An 18,105-nucleotide genomic window follows, 5' to 3' on the forward strand; every position below is an offset into this window, starting at 1 on the left:
TACAAATCTTCACAAGAGACCAAATGACACAGAAGTTAAACAACTACAGGTCACTGTACTGCCTTCAACAATGAGTAAAGCCCATACTGCAGAATAAGCTATAAAAGGCACTAAAATGACAAATGTAAAACAATTCAACCCAGAAAACAAGGCCTAATTAATGTAAAAAAAATGAACGAAAAAACAAATATGGACACAACAACAAGCCACAACCAGGGTTGGGGGGGGGGGGGGTGATGTGGAGAGAAGAGAATATATTAGGTTGAATTCATGATTATTAAGTTTTGCAGTCTGCCTGTTAATATTTTGAATATGAAACATTATTAATTTCACAATTTATATGTAACTATTACAGGAGGATATAAAATAGTTTCATCACAAGAAAACTGGGACATGACATTGCCACATAAAATTCAGCAAAATGTTTGGTTATTTCATCACAAGAAAAGCGGGACATGCCATTGCCACATAAAATTCAGCAAAATGTTTGGATATTTCATCACAAGAAAACTGGGACATGTATGCCATTGCAACCATGTTAAATTCAGCAAAATGTTTGGTTATTTCATCACAAGAAAACTGGGACATGCCATTGCCACATTAAATTCATCAAAATGTTTGGATATTTCATCACAAGAAAACTGGAACTTGCCATTGTCACATTAAGTTCATCAAAATGTTTGGATATTTCATCACAAAAAAAACTAGGACTTGCCACTGCCACATCAAGTTCAGCAAAATGTTTGGATATTTCATCACAAGAAAACTGGGACTTGCCACTGCCACATCAAGTTCAGCAAAATGTTTGGATATTTCATCACAAGAAAACTGGGACTTGCCATTGCCACATCAAGTTCAGCAAAATGTTTGGATATTTCATCACAAGAAAACTGGGACTTGCCACTGCCACATTAAGTTCAGCAAAATGTTTGGATATTTCATCACAAGAAAACTGGGACTTGCCATTGCCACATTAAGTTCATCAAAATGTTTGGATATTTCATCACAAGAAAACTGGGACTTGCCATTGCCACATTAAGTTCAGCAAAATGTTTGGATATTTCATCACAAGAAAACTGGGACTTGCAGTTGCCACATTTTTGGACATTACAGATTAAAATGAGTGATGAGAGGAAGGTATGTTAAGCCATATTTTTTTTTTATTTGATTCTTTATTACACAATATCAATCAAAACCAAGCAGTAAATTATAGTTCTATAAAATCAAATCAAAGGTTTGAGGTCATTTTCAACTTCTTTTAGGGATTTTTTTCTTTTATATTTGTTGATAGAACTTGATTTTATACCATGAATACCAAAGACAACATGAATATAAAAAAGATGATGTGGTGTGATTGCTAATGAGACAACTCTTCACAAGAGACCAAATGACACAGAAATTACCAAATATAGGTCACCGTATAGCCTTCAACAATGAGCAAATCCCATTTTCTTAAGATTATACCATAGCAAACTATGATATTATTTAGTTATACCATGGTTTATTTTTAGCAATTGTTCTATTTAAAAGCGACCTTGACCACAATTATACCATAGTTTTATGATGTCACAACAATTTGAATTCTTTTTGAAATATCTTTTTGGCTCTGAAAAGAGCCTTTTCAGCAAAAGCTGTAAACTCATCATCAGCTTTAATCTTCTGATTCCCCGTTGACAAGATTCTATTTCTTCTGACATGTGTCCTTGCTGCTCTCCCTCATTAAAATTTATTTAAATCGATTCTTGTCCATCATCAGCTTTCACATCTTTGTGTCGTTTCGTCCATGCAATTCATCCTGAATCTCCATTGCAACAAAATTATAGCTGGACAAAAACCATCTTTAAACATTCATTCTTAAAATTGTCCATGTAATGTTATTTTTACGTTTGCAGCAATTCGTGAAAGTCCTTGTAATTGTCATTGTCAAGGATTGGATCTTTTCCTATATACAGGTAAATCTAAATCTTCACATATTTGAGTCAGGCTAATGTCTCCTTCTCCATCATTATGTCATCCCAGACTTTTTTATTTTTTTTATTTTTTTGGGTCCGAATTCAGTATGCCTGAAGTTAGAATATTAAAATTTAAATATAACGTATACATAAATCCGGACATCCTGGCATTTCAATTTTTCAGGTGGTGATGCCAATAGGAATCCTCTAGATTTTTCCTCTATTTGAAGGTAATGACTGAATATTTTTATTGCTGATTATTTTTTAACCGATGGATATAGTATGAAAAAAATCAAAATGGAGATATTATATAGTGTCTTTAACAACATTAAAAGAGTAAAATTGTGATATTTAACTGGTGTCGATACATATCAATTAAATTCATTTGCATTGAAGTCTATGAAAAGTCTAGAGGATTCCTATTAGTTTCATCTCTCAACATTGTTTACATAACTAAAATGCCCGAGCAAAAATGCTAATCATTGATTGGTCAGTTATAAGTTGTGATGTCACTGCAAATTTATGTATGTATAAAAAAGAGGATGTGGTGTGATTGCCAATGAGACAACTCTTCACCAGAGACCAAATGACACAAAAAATAATGGCCTGATTAATTTACAAAAAAATTAACAAAAAACAAATATGTAACTCAACAACGAATTACAGCCTCCTAACTTGGGACAGGCACAAACATACATAATGTGGCGGCTTAACCATGTTAGCGGCATCCTAACCCTCCCCTAACTTGAGACAGTGGTAACAGTACAACATACGAACGAACTATAAAAATCAGTATTGTTTGAAAACCCATGGACAACCTCACAAGACAACGTCCAGGGATGTCAACAAAAACCTTGGTATCATTTACAGTACACTGAAAAACTATCCAAAAACTATAAAATATGTATAACATAATTATTTTCATAACTAACTATTACAGGAAGAAGTGAAATATTTTCATCACAAGAACACAGGATGTTAACTGGATTTTTTTTCAGTTAAGTATATATATATATTAATCAGTAACTAAAATAGAAAATCAAAAATGCCCCAGATTTAACAGTCAGGGGTATGACTCAAACAAGTGATTTCATTATCGCTTATTTCAGTGATTTTCAAATTTCAGTAATCACCTATTTAAGTGATTTTGGTGTTTTCTTTGATCTTCAAATGCTGATTTCACTAATTTTCCATGAAATGGCAATTTTTTCTGAAATTTGTCTACATAGATCAATTATCTCTTTATCTTGATATATCAATTTTATCAGTGCGCTTGGGCAGCAAGTTAGTGCGCTGAAGCTTTTAAAAGAACCCTTGGGACTATTTCTGTCTTCTATATACTATATTTCTAGAGTTTACTACTCTACCAATAACATAAAGGTCAACACATTTATGTAATCTGCTTTGTTTTCTTTATAATTAGTATGATTTACTTCAAGGTTTTGACCGTATCTACAAATTATCCCAGTTTAAGCATAATCCAAATAAATTTTAAAAACTGACAAAATAATTTAGCAAAAGAGCATTTTTGCATGTATTCAGTTGTATTTTCAATAGAATAGTTTTTTTAACCCTATGTAAATCTAGATTGTGGGTAAATTATTGAGAAAATGTTATAATAAGTGATTTAATGTTTACATCTCAAATCACTTATGCAAGTGATTTTAAAAAGTGTTTCTAATTTTATAAACATTTTTCATTTTTCAATAGCGCAATCACTTTAATAGGTGATCCTGAAATCACTTGTTTAAGTAGTACCCCTGACTGTTTAATGTTTAGTCAATAAATTCAATGTTTTAAATAATATCAAACGTACCAGGCTTTTAATGTTAACCAGACACCTGTTTTGTGTAATCAACACTTATCAGTGACTCAAATCGAAATATTAGTTAGGCAAAAAAAAATCTAGAGCATAAGACAAAATGATATTTGATATAAGTGCCAATAAGACAATGTAATAGTTATGTAATTTATGACACAGGTATTGACTCACTCCAAAGAGCAAGCTATAATGGCCAAGGCATTGCCAGTGTAAAACAATTTAAAAGGAAAACCAACACATACAAAACAGGAAAAACTGATGACCAATAAATGATTTTTTCGTGGTAAAGTCAATATTCCAGATACAATAAGAACTAGACTTGCCATTGCGAGCAATAGCAGATGTCACCCCGTTCCCCCATTGCCAGGCCATCTGGCCGTTTCCATGACAACGGCAGCCATTTTGAAATTTCCAAAAGTCAAAAAACATATCTTTATATGCTAAATCAACTGTCTATAAAGTTTCATAAAATTTGGAGAATTTTGAAAATTTTCGAGTTTTTTGCCATTTCTATGGTAATAATAACAATGAATAATAAGCTAATAAGAATAGATCTTTTATATTTGTCGTTTGGAATGATTGTAAGGTACACACGTCCAACTTTCAGGACATTAAGTTTTACATCATTAAGAATTGCATTTTACAGTCAATACATTGTAGTACTTTTATTATTTCAGTGAAATATTTGTTTATTTCATTACAGGAGCACAGGAGCACTGGACATTTATTGATTCTTTCCATAGCAACACCACCAACAGCAGCAAAAAAGTTCAAGCATTTCAAGAATGGAATGTTCTGTCCAAACAAACATGTCTATCACACCTTCAAGAGCTGATATTGGAATCATTATTAGTAGAATGGAAAACAGGGATAAAATCTAGCAAAAGGCCCAGTCGCACATGGCCCCTAGATTTTGAGCTGGGCTACTAAATTACCTGGAAAATATACTGACTCAAAGACAGACTGAAATACAGACATTGACTGAAGAAATGAATGAGGACAAAGAAAAGATGGGAGCAGATTACAAACAAAAGCTTGCTAATATAGAATCCATACTGAAGAAAGAAATGGCAAATCAGAATGATTTAATGAATGAATTAAAACAAAATAAAGAAATAAAGAGTCAATGAGCTTCAGTCTGCTCTTCGTGAAAAAAGACCAAGCTATGAAACTTCTCTAAAAACCAGTAAAAGTGCTTGGGACTATGAACTCATTAATTTTAGGGAAGAGTATAGTGTGAAAATGTCAGAAATTGAAAGAGAAAAAAACAGACAAATAGAGGATGTAAAGCAAAGAAGACTGAACATGGAAGAATCATGTCATATTCTGGAAGATAAATGGAAACATCCTTGGCTGAAAAAAATAGTTTAAAGCAACAGGTAACAATTTAACTAGATAAAAGTGATCTTGTTCATGTATTTTTTTGCATGTTAACTTTTTATACATTGTGATTTGGATGGAGAAGTGTCTCATTGGCACGCATACCACATCTTATTTATATTTGAATACTTTCATCAAACTTTTATTGAAAAAGTCACCTTTAAAAAAAAAATAGTGATAAAAACATTAAAAAAAAACAATTGAGACATGATGACAAAGCTATACATTTTGTATGAAGCCATTCTTAGATTGCGTGCACGATCAACGGTTTGACAAGCCTATTATATTGCTCAAAGACCATTCAATTCTTATAATTACATATTTTTGCTAGGATGAAGGAAAAAACAATCTCTATCATTTTTTTGTATATATTTACCTGTACATATAAAGCATGTGCTATCATGGGTGTTACATATCATTGTGCTATGAAGAATGACGTGAGATTGTTGTTAGCCAATCAAAATAACAGATTTATATGTTGAAATATACTAGTACTGTAATGTAATTATTTGGATTAAAAGGGGTGTTTTTTTTACCTGCGTCACCAACGGTGAAAGCAGGTCTAGTAACCGCTCGACTCCGTCCGTCATTCCGTCCGTCCGAAAGACTTGCATATCAACTTTAGTCAAAGATTTCTTGGCTTCTATGAAAGGGAATGATTTTATATTTGGTCCAGAGCTTGATCATGTTGAGTTGTAAAGTGTAAGCAATTTTTAGATCTGCGATGCAGCCACTTCCTGTTTGCTGATAGTTTGAAATTTAGCTACTCAGTGTACAAGGAAAATTTTTCGTCAAAGTTTTCTTGGCTTCTATGAAAGGGAATGATTTTATATTTGGTCCAGAGCTTGATCATGTTGAGTTGTAGTGTGTAAGCAATTTTAAGATTTGCGGTGCAGCCACTTCCTGTTTGCCGATAGTTTGAAATTTAGCTACTCAATGTACAAGGAAAATTTTTCGTCAAAGTTTTCTTGGCTTCTATGAAAGGGAATGATTTTATATTTGGAACAGAGCTTGACTATGTTGAGTTGTAGGGTGTAAGAAATTTAAAGATCTGTGGTGCAGCCACTTCCTGTTTGCCGAAAGTTTGAAATTTAGCCACTTATTGTACAAGGAAAATTTTTAGACAAAATTTTTTGGTTTCTATTGAAGGAATTGTTTTAGATTTTCTGTAGAGCAAATATATGCAGTGACGCAGGTCCAGACCAGTATTGGTCTTGAATGCTGGATACTATCCATGCATGTCTGTGTCCACACAGTAAATTAATTATAAATTTCCGGATCTGCATTATTCATCATACGTAGCTGTTATAGTTTTAAATGATAAAAGCAAACAGTTTTACAATTTTTTTTCTAATTATTCATTTGACAATATATAGTTTTCTTATTATTTCAGTGAGACGTTTCAATATTTCATCACATGAACACTGGGACATCTATAGAAACAAGTGGGACATGCAGTTTATTGATATTCTAAATAAAAAAAAATTGCTTCCAATTTCATTTCAAGCTTTTGTATTTGACCTTTAGAATGAGAAGATTTATATTCAATTCTTTACACCGCCTCGGTGATGTAATGGTTAGTGTGGTCGCCTCGAGTGCGGTAGGTTGTGGGTTCCACCCTCGGCGGGGTCAAACCAAAGACTTGAAAATTGGTATTTGCTGCTTCTTCGCCAAGCACGCGGCAATAAGGAGTTAGAGCAAAGACTGTTCGGCCCGGACTGTTCAGTCAGAATAATGTGTCTGGGTAAGTGACATATATTCCTGCGAACTGTTACCTTGTGAGCTAGCATGTTAAAAATCCAGGTCAGTGTGTCGGTCGAGTACAAAGCAGGGTTAATATTCATTAATCATTATCATGTTCTCATCCTGAATATGCATCTGACTTGCCACTGGACTTTAAACAACCATCCATCCATCCATCCATCAATTACTTATTGTTTGATTGCTGGTAACCCTTAATTTAACTGCTACTGTAATTTCCTTCCACTGTAGTGTAATTGTAGTGTAGTTTGTAATTGAAAACAGACAACCATTTTGACTGACATATTGCTATCCACATAAGTTGCTTTAAAAATCTTCCCTTCTATATAGACTGATCAGAATCGTATTTAGAACATCTAATCGTATAAATAAGAAGATGTGGTATGAGTGCCAATGAGACAACGCTCCATCAAAGTCACAATATATAAAAAGTTGATAATTATAGGTCAAAGTACAGCCTTCAGCCTTCACCACAGAGTTAAGTTTCTGTTAAAATTATACCCCATGACGCCATCAACCAACATGATGAAAATAGAGTTATTTTTTTCAGTTTCATGCAGTTTTCAATTGATATTAAGTACATAATTTTATAATGATAAAAGAAAGGTAAAACCGACTTGAAAGGGACAATCAAACTTGAATGTAGAAAGGAAACTTACATAAACATGGATAGATATGTATTTCATTTTTTTTCTGCTTACAGACCCTTTGCATATAAGCTTATTCCATACAGAGATTAATAATTCAATTAAATGTGTCCTCTATTTGAATTGAAACAGGTTCTCTGGTTATTGCAGTGGTCAGTCTGTCTGTTGACCATTTTCAGTGTTGAGACTACAGAATTTAAGATTTGGTCCATTTTCAATAGTGGCCTTTTCTAAATCTTGCTTGTAACAGAGTTGCAGGAGATTCATATTGGTTTTGGTTTAAAAAACTTACAGATTATACTCTCAAGATTATTTTTGTGGTATGCTATTAATGAGAGACATGTAGATAATTTGCATTGACTCTTATACCAGTGGTGCTATTTATATTTATAGGCTTTCAAATCTTATTCTATTTTGATATTGGTATAGAAAGCCTCATAATTAAAAAGTTGGTCTATATACAAGGTCATAGGCATAGGCGGATCCAGGGGGGCCCCCCCCTTTCGTGGGAAAAATTTGGTTGATTATATAGGGAATCACTGAAGCATGACTGGAGCGGGCTCCCCCTTAGGTCAGTCAGCGCCCCCCCCCCCCTTATGAAAAGTTCTAGATCTGCCACTGATAGGTCAACCCTTGATTTGTAGTGTACACCATATATTGTTACATGAATGGTGTGATACTTTATGAAAGTCATTCTGCATACATGGTCATAGACATATATGTCAACATTTTATTTATATTATGCTTTATATCTTGGTGAATAAATATAATCTGGTAAGTAATTCAAAGGTTTGGTCTTCTAACACGGTCGCAGAAATATTGTATGTTTTGACTATTTGTATAGTTCACAAGAATTGTTGCATGCATGCTTCATACGAGAACTAAGCTACAATTGTGGTCAAAAGGCAGATTATTTAATCTAATACATTGGTTTGAGTTGAGTTTACCCGAAAGATATCTTGTATACTTGCAGCTGTTAATTATATTTATAAACTGGTAATTTAAACTAGTAAACAGAATACCCAATAAAAATCTAATCTGGTGATTAGTTAAAAAGTTTTGAATGATCATGGACAGGCCCATCTTCTTATCACTAGTCTATTACAGATTATTATGGAAGACAGTCGTCCTACAATATTTAAAATTGTTGACGAGCAAGCACACTACAATATATCTGTTTATGTTATGACCAAGCATTCATGCATGTGGTGGTATGTCAAAAGAAACTGCTAAAAACTGCCAAGTATCTAGACCAAAAATTGAGTTTACTGCTACATACCAAATAATAGGGTAGGTGGGTAGAAGATCAAATATTTTTACTATTGCTTCCTTATTATTAATATATAGAAATAGTTTATAAAAAAAATGAAATTCTGTTTATATGCAAACAAGAGGTATCCTTAATTTATTTGATTCAAAGTATGTTTTTTTTTCCATAAGATGAAATGACTAACTTGCAAATTCATAACCTAAGGTTATTTGTCAATAAAAAAGCAAAAGTAGGTAAGGTGAAAGTACATAAGTACATATCCACTCAGATGTGGGTGGGGTTTACAGAATGGAGAATAAGGAGTGGGGGCTAGAATAAAAAAAAATACCTGCAAATATTACAGAACAGTCAAAAGTATATCTGAAAGCAATTTCCAGACAACAGTAAGCAAGTAATTATTACATTAATAGCCATTGTTTTTATACAAATAAAGTTTGATGTGTGAAAAAATTAAAGAATACACTAACAGGAATGATCCATCATTTCAAGATTTAACAGACATAAATATAAATTTGATTAGACTTCATGAACTAATGAAATAAGGCAAAATAAAATTTATGTGTGCATTCAGTTACATCTAAAAAAAGAAAGTTACATGAAGAGAATTTTTAAAGCCTTTTTTACATTGGGTCTATAAGAACAACATTCTTACTTTAACGGTGCTTAATGAAAAATGACAGAAAAATCTGTAGGGTAGGCAATTAGTAATTTTAAGACTAAAAAGTATAGGGTAACTGAAAACTCACCCCATATATTTTTATTTGTCCTAACCAAAATGAATGATTATTATTGCACCATCTGTAATATGTATTTAATTAATTATTAATTATTTTTCTAAAACCATAAATCATTAGTTGTTGAAATCTTTTCAATTTTTTTTGACACATCCATTGATAAAATTTCAAGAACCTGGGCATATTTTTTTCCAAAGTACTAATATATTTTTCCAAATAATCATTTAGTTTACATCCCCTTTCTACAAATATTTCTAACATAAGGACCCCTTCATTTTTTTAAAAGTGCAAATCAAGCTATCCACTGCTGGAACTGATACTGAACATAAATAAAAAATTACAAATTTCTTATTTTGGTCTGTGCTCCCCCTTTTTTGTTTTCACTTAGAAATTCTAATTAAGGATATAATTGGGCAGGTTACAGGTTTAAGGTACTGATGAAAACATGTATTACCATATAACTGTATCTATTTGCTTTGACATGATCACTTGAAACAGTAATAGAAAGAAGAATTCTTCACAGCCGGGAAGCAATTCTCATAATGGCGTCGAAAATGCGACAAAGTTGGGTTACACTAAAGACCTGAAAGTGGACCTGAAAAGACCTGAAAAGACCTGAAAAGACCTGAAAAGACCTGAAAATATACAACTAAAATTATTCAAATTGCAATAACTTTTTTATTATTGAATGGAATTTCGTCAAGTTGGAATTTTATTAGTTGTCAATATCCACATTTCATTGAAATTTAAATTTTTTGAATTAAAAACAAAATTTTGATGCCAAAAGTTGGACCTGAAGGGAGAAATTAAAAGACCTGAAGGGACCTGAAAATCTATGTTCGGACTAGTTCTAACTTCAATAACTTTTTTAATATTGAATGGTTATCTTTCAACTTTAGATTTTGTGAAACTAAAAATTCAGTATAAAGATAAAATAAAAAAAAAAGATATGAAAAATATCGTTGGGGTGTGAAAACTCGGACCTGAACGGAAAATTAAATAACATAAATTTGCTTGAAAAGACTGTGGTCAAATTTATTCAAAATCTTTAACTGTTTTCAATCAATCTCCTTGAAGTATGAATTTTGTTATAGGAAAGGTATAATTTATCATTAAAATGATAAAGAATTTTATCGAAAATATAATGGTTGAGCTACAAAATTCGGACCTTGTCGGGGAAATAAAAGACATGAATAACAGGATCATAGGGGTAGATGTATTTAAACTCGCACAGCATTGTCTTTTCTATTTGTTTTAATTTTAGACAAGTGTCCATTGAAGAGAAAGAATGACTTTATATTTATACAGGAACATATTTGAATACAAAATACCTTGTTGATGATGAATCCTAAACCTAAAGAGAAAAAGAAGATTGCCCGGTGAAATTATTCAAACTAATTCAACTTGCTTATACTGCATTAATTTATATATCTTAAACTGTTTTATTTATAAAATAAAAATAATAGTATTGCTACCCCATGAACCAAATATGTAATTTAAAGCCGTGTGTTCGTCCATTGGAATTTTTATTTACATAACGTGTGCCAGTTGTAATTTACACCTTGTATTGATATTAAGTGATAATTGGATCAATAATCTAAATAAACATTTCACTTTAATCTTTTAATTGGATTATCGTTAAAATTAAATATTTTTATCACAATTTAAGTTGCTTTTGACTCTTCTTGAATGAAAATGCAAATGTTTTATAAGCTATGTTGAATTAACTATATATGTACACAGGTTCATTCAGGACTTTATTTTTCATCCAGCAGGTCCGACATTTGTCACAAAGTGCAGGTTCCAGACTTGGGACACACACACAACGATTGTGATGGGGTTATCATAGTTTAAAGACACCAAATCTTTTTCTTAATTATTTATTTCTATGGTATATCATGTCTCTTTGACTTATGAGTTTTGACATGTGAGTTTTGATTATTCTTTGGTATCTCCCGTCTTTTTTGTATCAGTTTTGCGTATCATATTAGTATCTTCCGTCAATAAAAATTAGAAACAAGGATGACCGAAAGAAAGTGTGATCCCAATGAGACAGTTTTCCAAAAGAGAACAAATGACACCGAACATGAAATGTTAACAACCATATTTTTCGTTTCTGTTTATTATTTTCTTTTGAAAAAAAAATAGCGGAATTTTAGGCACATTTAGATTTTTGAATTTACGTTCAGGTCCGAGTTTTGACACCCAAACGATATTGTTCATGTATTTTTTTTTTTATATTATCATTATATTGAACTTTTTGTTTCACAAAACCAAAAGTTGAAAGGTATCCACTGTACATTAAAAAAGTTATTGAAGTTAGAATTATTCCGACCATAGATTTTCAGGTCCCTTCAGGTCTTTTCATTTCTCCCTTCAGGTCCAACTTTTGGCATCAACATTTTGTTTTTAATTTAAAAAAAATAAATTTTAATGAAATATGGCTATTAACAATTGATAAAATTCCAACTTGAAGAAATTCCATCCAATAATAAAAAATTTGTTGCAATTTGAATAATTTTAGTCGTATACTTTTAGGTCTTTTCAGGTCTTTTCAGGTCCACTTTCAGGTCTTTAGTGTAACCCGACAAAGGTCACGTGATTTTCGATTCAAAAAATGGCATTTTTTAAAAACGGCCATGACGTCCCGAAAAAGGCTGCGTAAATACATTTAACCTTTTTCTCATTCGTAACTAAGTATACGGTTAGATGCGGCATGATCCAGACTTTCACTACGTTGTTATTAAACGGCTGAACAATATTTCATTGCAAATTAGATGGTGAAAGATGAATATACGGGCCGCGGAAGTGACACTTGAAAATAAATATATTAAGATTGAAATGACACACCAAATAGTAACGTATATTCCTATAGATGAGATGATAACTATTAATATTTTGTTGAAGAAAAGCTCACTGATAGAAAAACTCGGTAGGTAAACCAGCTGTGTGACGATTCAACAAGTCGAAAAATGGGACGTTCAAAGGGGAATAACTCGATCCCTAAACAACAACAACACGACGGTGATCATATTATGACTGAACAAATGTTTGCCCCTTATTATTGATTTGTAAAGCAGTGTTACTAAGCACAAATTTGAGATTATTAAAAATGTGAGTTTCAGTTCCTAAAATTAGCATTGAAAAAAACGGTAAATTTGTTAAATACCAGGTCTGCCTGTCAGTGTCCTGTCCTGCAACTGTAAGGAGATTAATAGATCAGTTTTGCCCATCCTCTGTTATTTAAAAAAAAAAAGTAAATAGTGGTCTCCAGAGACTGAGTATTTGAATATAACACGTCCACCGGTTTTATTGGTGGATACACTCCTGATAATTGTAAGAATGTATTGAAAAATATTTCATGGTTTCATTTCAGTTATTCAGCTGCCATAAAAAATGTCATCCCTAATTTCTGAAGAAAAGAACAGCTCATAGTTGATAATTAAATTAATCAGAGACATATTAAACCACATATTTTAGGTAAATAATTGTTTGTAAATATTGCCAATGACAGAAACAAAATGTTTTAATATTTATTTCTTTTTAACAAAAAATGAGACCACAGAAATATATTTTTGTCCATACTGTTCTAACAATATCTAGAGGCCCTCTAGCAATCCAGTTCAAAGAACAATTAAACAATAAAAAAATAATTTAAAAAGTATATTAATCTTCATCTTCATTAAAAAAAATCCAGATGAAATAAATTGAAGTTACTAGATTATATCTGGTAGGCTATCTACAGAAGTGCATTTTGTAAATTTTATGTTAAATTTTTTCAATATAAAATAATCATTACCTTTGAACTGAATTATGAGCAGAACTCGTGTTCATTACCCCTTTATTAATAATTTAAAAACCCTTATTCAATTATCAAAAGAAAAAAAATACATTTGAAAAATGAAGATTTGTTTTTGATTATTGGTTTCACAGCTGAATCACAATTTTAAATAAATCAAAAAAGGAAATACAATACATTTCAATAGTTAAAAAACTTAACTAAAATTCAAATGAATAGAAATTAATTTATTATTAAAGTACTTACAGGAATAAATTTAGAAAATGCCAAAATAATATGAATAGTATTAAAATCTATATAATTTTGAATGCAAACAAATTATTTATCATTTATTTCGGACCCTTTTAACTGAAATAAGTAATTTGGGGACACAAAGTCTTTTATTTTATACTTTGAAACAAGACAAAGAAAAATGGAAAAAATACCTACTATTCACAAGTTTGGTTCCTAACAGTTTAAAAAATGTATATAACCGGTATGTATAAAAACATTATTTTTAAACCAAATAAAGACATTTATTAATAAGGATTTAAAGATTTTGATTAAGAAAAAAATACAATTTTCATTTAATAATTTATCAACAAATATATTCTGAATTTCATGTTGAAGATTTACATCCCATTTTTAGAATAGAAACATGATTGCTGTGTTTAGCAGTACACAGAGTTCTACTCCTGGCTTTAACATATTTAAAACATAACAACCAGCAAAGCCAGAAAGGGGTATTTGCAAACTATTTATAAACAATAAACAAACAATAAACAAAACAACCTACAAACAATGTAAACATACTTACATTCAACCTGACAGTATTTTTACACTTTACCCACCAATTATTGAAATTAGGTTAACCTTATGTTAAGAAATTATTTTAAAGAGAAGTCTGAGCTAATTTATCTATAAAAAGGTTACCTTTTAAAGTTAACCAGTTCTTTGAAAAAAAGTTGGTCTTGCTATTTTGGTTCTTTTCTAATAGGACTCTATAGATTTTAACTGATTGTGTCTTTTTAAAATTATACTTTTCATTCTTTTTTAAAAGAAATAAATTAGAAGTAAACTTTGAAATTTTACCTTTTTTTTTTTAAAGAAAGCATTATAATGAACTGTAAGGCTACATAACATTAAAAAAAAAGAAATATTAGTATCACCTCCACCTACTATTAAATCAGCATAATATAACCAACCTCAAAAAGAGGGAAACTTACAAATGCTTGGTAATCTGAAATTTCATAATTGTAAGTTTTATAATTAACCATGAAATGGTATGTGACCAGTTTTATTGTACTATAAAACAAAAGATAATGTTGTAAATAAGTAAAAATATAAATAAAGGAAATGAAACCAAAATAATATAAATCATATTAAATAAATAAAACTATAATAAATAATTAATGATAAATATAAAAACAACAAAAGTGAATTAATAAGTAAAAAGCCAGCAAGTATTATGTGATGACCTTAATAGCATTCAATTATCTCGCCCTGTGAACTTAGCGTTGCAAATAGGCAAGCCATTTTACCACACAACTTAACATACATACAACATGAAATCTGATATCTTCAACATGGAATCTTGATATCAAATACAATTGTAAAGGTGCAAATGTACAATATGACAAAATGCAACCTATGACATGGAAAACATAGTGACCTACATTTAAATGGAGCTGTGACCCATGACCTTAAAAAGATATAGACCTTGCAACCTACTTGTAATGGTGTAAATTTACTAGAGCCCCATCCCCATCATGTCAATTATGTTACAATAAATTTTAATATTTATAAATATTTTTAAATGTTTTAGAACCCATTCTAATCATTTTCTATCAGGAGAAAGTATGAAAAAAAAAAATCCAGTTTATGTGACATTTATTTTTCAGAACATTCACATTTATTGACAAAATAAGAACACCCCCTTTTTTTTGGTTGATCAATGCATTTGAATGGGGACATACAGTTGGACCCCCCCCCTCTTTGGCCTGGTTTGGAAACCTCCCCTTTTTGAAATGGCTGGATTTGCCCCTGTGTGCAGTTGCTCAAAATTTATTTCCAGGAAGAACTTGATTGGAATTGATATACTTTATGATATTGGACAGTATATGTCAGTCAGTGAACTCTATCTAATGCCATATGTGTGTGGTAGGACCTAGGACGAGATCAATTGTTGCTTTACACAGTTTTCATTATATTTCATAGCTACAATAAGTAAAATATACAAATGAATGACCACATGGAACATCAATTTACTTCATGCATGTTATCAACTAAACTCATCTGTATCATTAGCAGTTAATGAACAATCGTCTTACCAAAAAGTATGATTTTTTATATAAAAATTTATTAAACCAATGGCTGACATCACCATAAACGTCAGTGTCCAACCCTATGGACAACGTTTTATGATGCCTGTTTGGTTCAATATCATCAGACTTATCAAATTCATCTCAAGAATAAAAGTGAAGTTTGAAATAAAAAATTATTAAATCCTTTATATACTATGTATACTTTTTTTTAGTACTAGTTGGTTTAACTTATATTCAACTGCATACCAATAATAAATTTGTAAAGTTGAATAAACATTGAAGCATGTTATATATATATTTATTACAAATCTTAGTTGTAAAGTGGATAGTAGTTCTATCTGAATGGTGTTTGTGAAGGGGACTAAGTATTTAATAAACTGTTTGACACAGAGATACATGTATGTCTTAAATTTGTAAAGTTGTATGACAACCATATAAGCTATGCAAAACTTTCAAAATCAATTAACCATGACTAAAGATATAACTTGAAAATCCTCCATGTAAAAGACATACCAAATATCATAGACTTATAAAATTAAAGGAAAAAATGCTTATACAACTTCATAACAAATATGAAACAAGTGACAATTACTGGTTCCCTTAAAACTGACATGGATGGATAGTCTCACTAGCAATCACATCTTATTTCAATACTAATTAATGACTTTAAACTTAACAACCAAGAAGAGGCCCAAAAAACTCTTGGAAATGAGATTTATAAATGACTATACAACTGCTTACCAAATACCCTAAATTTAATCAAAATGTTTCCCTTTTAACTGATTAAGCCATAAATCAATTTCATTCAGATTTATAAGTTCACTGTTACAAGTTTGGTTAAAAAAATATGCATATCATCAGATACAATAGAATAATCTTAAATGTAGTAACATTCACAGTAAATGAATGAATAAATCAATACATATAAGTATAAAATTGCTTTCCAGCCCCAAAGAAATTGTGTCTGCAAGTTGTTTTATATCTTTATCATATTTATATTTTCAAGATGGTTAAACTTTCAGAACACATGTATATAACACTCTTGGCTTAATCATTAGGTTTTCAAATATTTTTTCCACCCAGTTTTTTAATAATAATGCAACAATGTTCTAACTGTTAGGACTGTAATTTGACCTATATAAATTGCTAACTTTACATTGTGACTTGGATGGGGAGATGTCTCATTTTCACCCATACCACATCTCTTTATTTATTTCATTTAGCAATGAGCAAAATGCTGAAAAAGTATAACAGAATCATCATATTGCATTGACCTTTAAACACTTAAGGGAAATAGAAAATAGTTATAGTCCTTTAGGAACTATATGGTTTTATCTCATTAAACCAGTCATACTGTATTGGCTAAAAAATCTTCAGGAATACTAGAAAAAAATATAGACAAATTTGAATAACACTTATTTCCAGGTAACAGAAAAACATTGCTTTGTAGTTAAGTTATATACCAAATTATAATGACCAACACCATTGTACAATTATGCAGCTATTCAATAAACAACTGAAAGCCTAATTTTTAAAATGGGTTTGCTATTGGTTTGTTATCTCATTAATTTATACCACCAAATTGCATTTGTATGAATCATTAAATCTTACCATTGGCAATTTACCCAAGTTCTATTCCATTTCAAAACTTTAAAGAATAAAATGTTCACATAGGATCCACAAAATAATTTTTTAGATTCAAATCCTCCAACTCTATGAACTCCTTACATCTTATTTAATTTACTGGGTAAAACAATATTAACAGCAACTGCTTGCCAATGAGCACCTAATTCATCCTCAATACCAGAGCAATTATATCACAGAAAAAAGTGAAATAGTTTTAAGCAATGAAAAAAAATAACAACATGGACATATAATATACCTAAACCCCTCAGAGAATTTTTACCCCATAGAAATAAGCGTATGCAATTGTATCACTACTGCTTAGGTTTTACACTGAAATAATTTGAAACAGATAAACAAGCTAACTGGGTTTACTTTTTGTCCATGTTTTTTCATCAGCTTGTGAATGTGATAACAAAACAAAAAAATTGGAACTATTAAGAATTACAAATGTAAATAGTGTCTCTATTTATACCAATATCAACCTAACTTATTGATGGTCCATGAAGAGACTGCAAGAAAGTATGTATATATATACCAACATAAGCCAAACTTATAGACTACTGTCCAAGAAGAGAATGCAAAAAGAATATCTATATACCAAAATTTGGAGGATTAGATTCTATAAAATAATGCCATGTTTCCTATTTGATAGATGGCAATGACCTAGGCTTGCAAAAACACCAAAAAAAATATTTGTTTATGATTCAGATGCCTTTTTTCATGTTATTTATTAAAATTGAGAATGGAAATGGGGAATGTGTCAAAGAGACAACAACCCGACCAAAAAAACAAAAAAAAACAGCAGAAGGTC

At 30.8% G+C, this 18,105-nt stretch overlaps 1 protein-coding gene and 1 long non-coding RNA gene across 2 annotated transcripts in view; one reads left to right on the forward strand and one right to left on the reverse strand.

Annotated features, from left to right (window-relative positions):
* Nucleotides 1-10,134, reverse strand: part of LOC143049788 (uncharacterized) — a 31,813-nt gene extending 21,679 nt beyond the window's left edge. The window contains exon 1 of the long non-coding RNA XR_012970314.1: nucleotides 10,021-10,134. This is a non-coding gene — a long non-coding RNA (uncharacterized LOC143049788). The remainder of the gene's footprint in view (nucleotides 1-10,020) is intronic.
* LOC143049787 (arginine kinase-like) overlaps nucleotides 1-18,105 on the forward strand; it is a 196,582-nt gene that overhangs the window by 28,405 nt on the left and 150,072 nt on the right. The window lies entirely within an intron of this gene.

This window comes from Mytilus galloprovincialis, chromosome 10 (genome assembly GCF_965363235.1).
Source record: "Mytilus galloprovincialis chromosome 10, xbMytGall1.hap1.1, whole genome shotgun sequence".
NCBI classification, from domain to species: domain Eukaryota; kingdom Metazoa; phylum Mollusca; class Bivalvia; order Mytilida; family Mytilidae; genus Mytilus; species Mytilus galloprovincialis.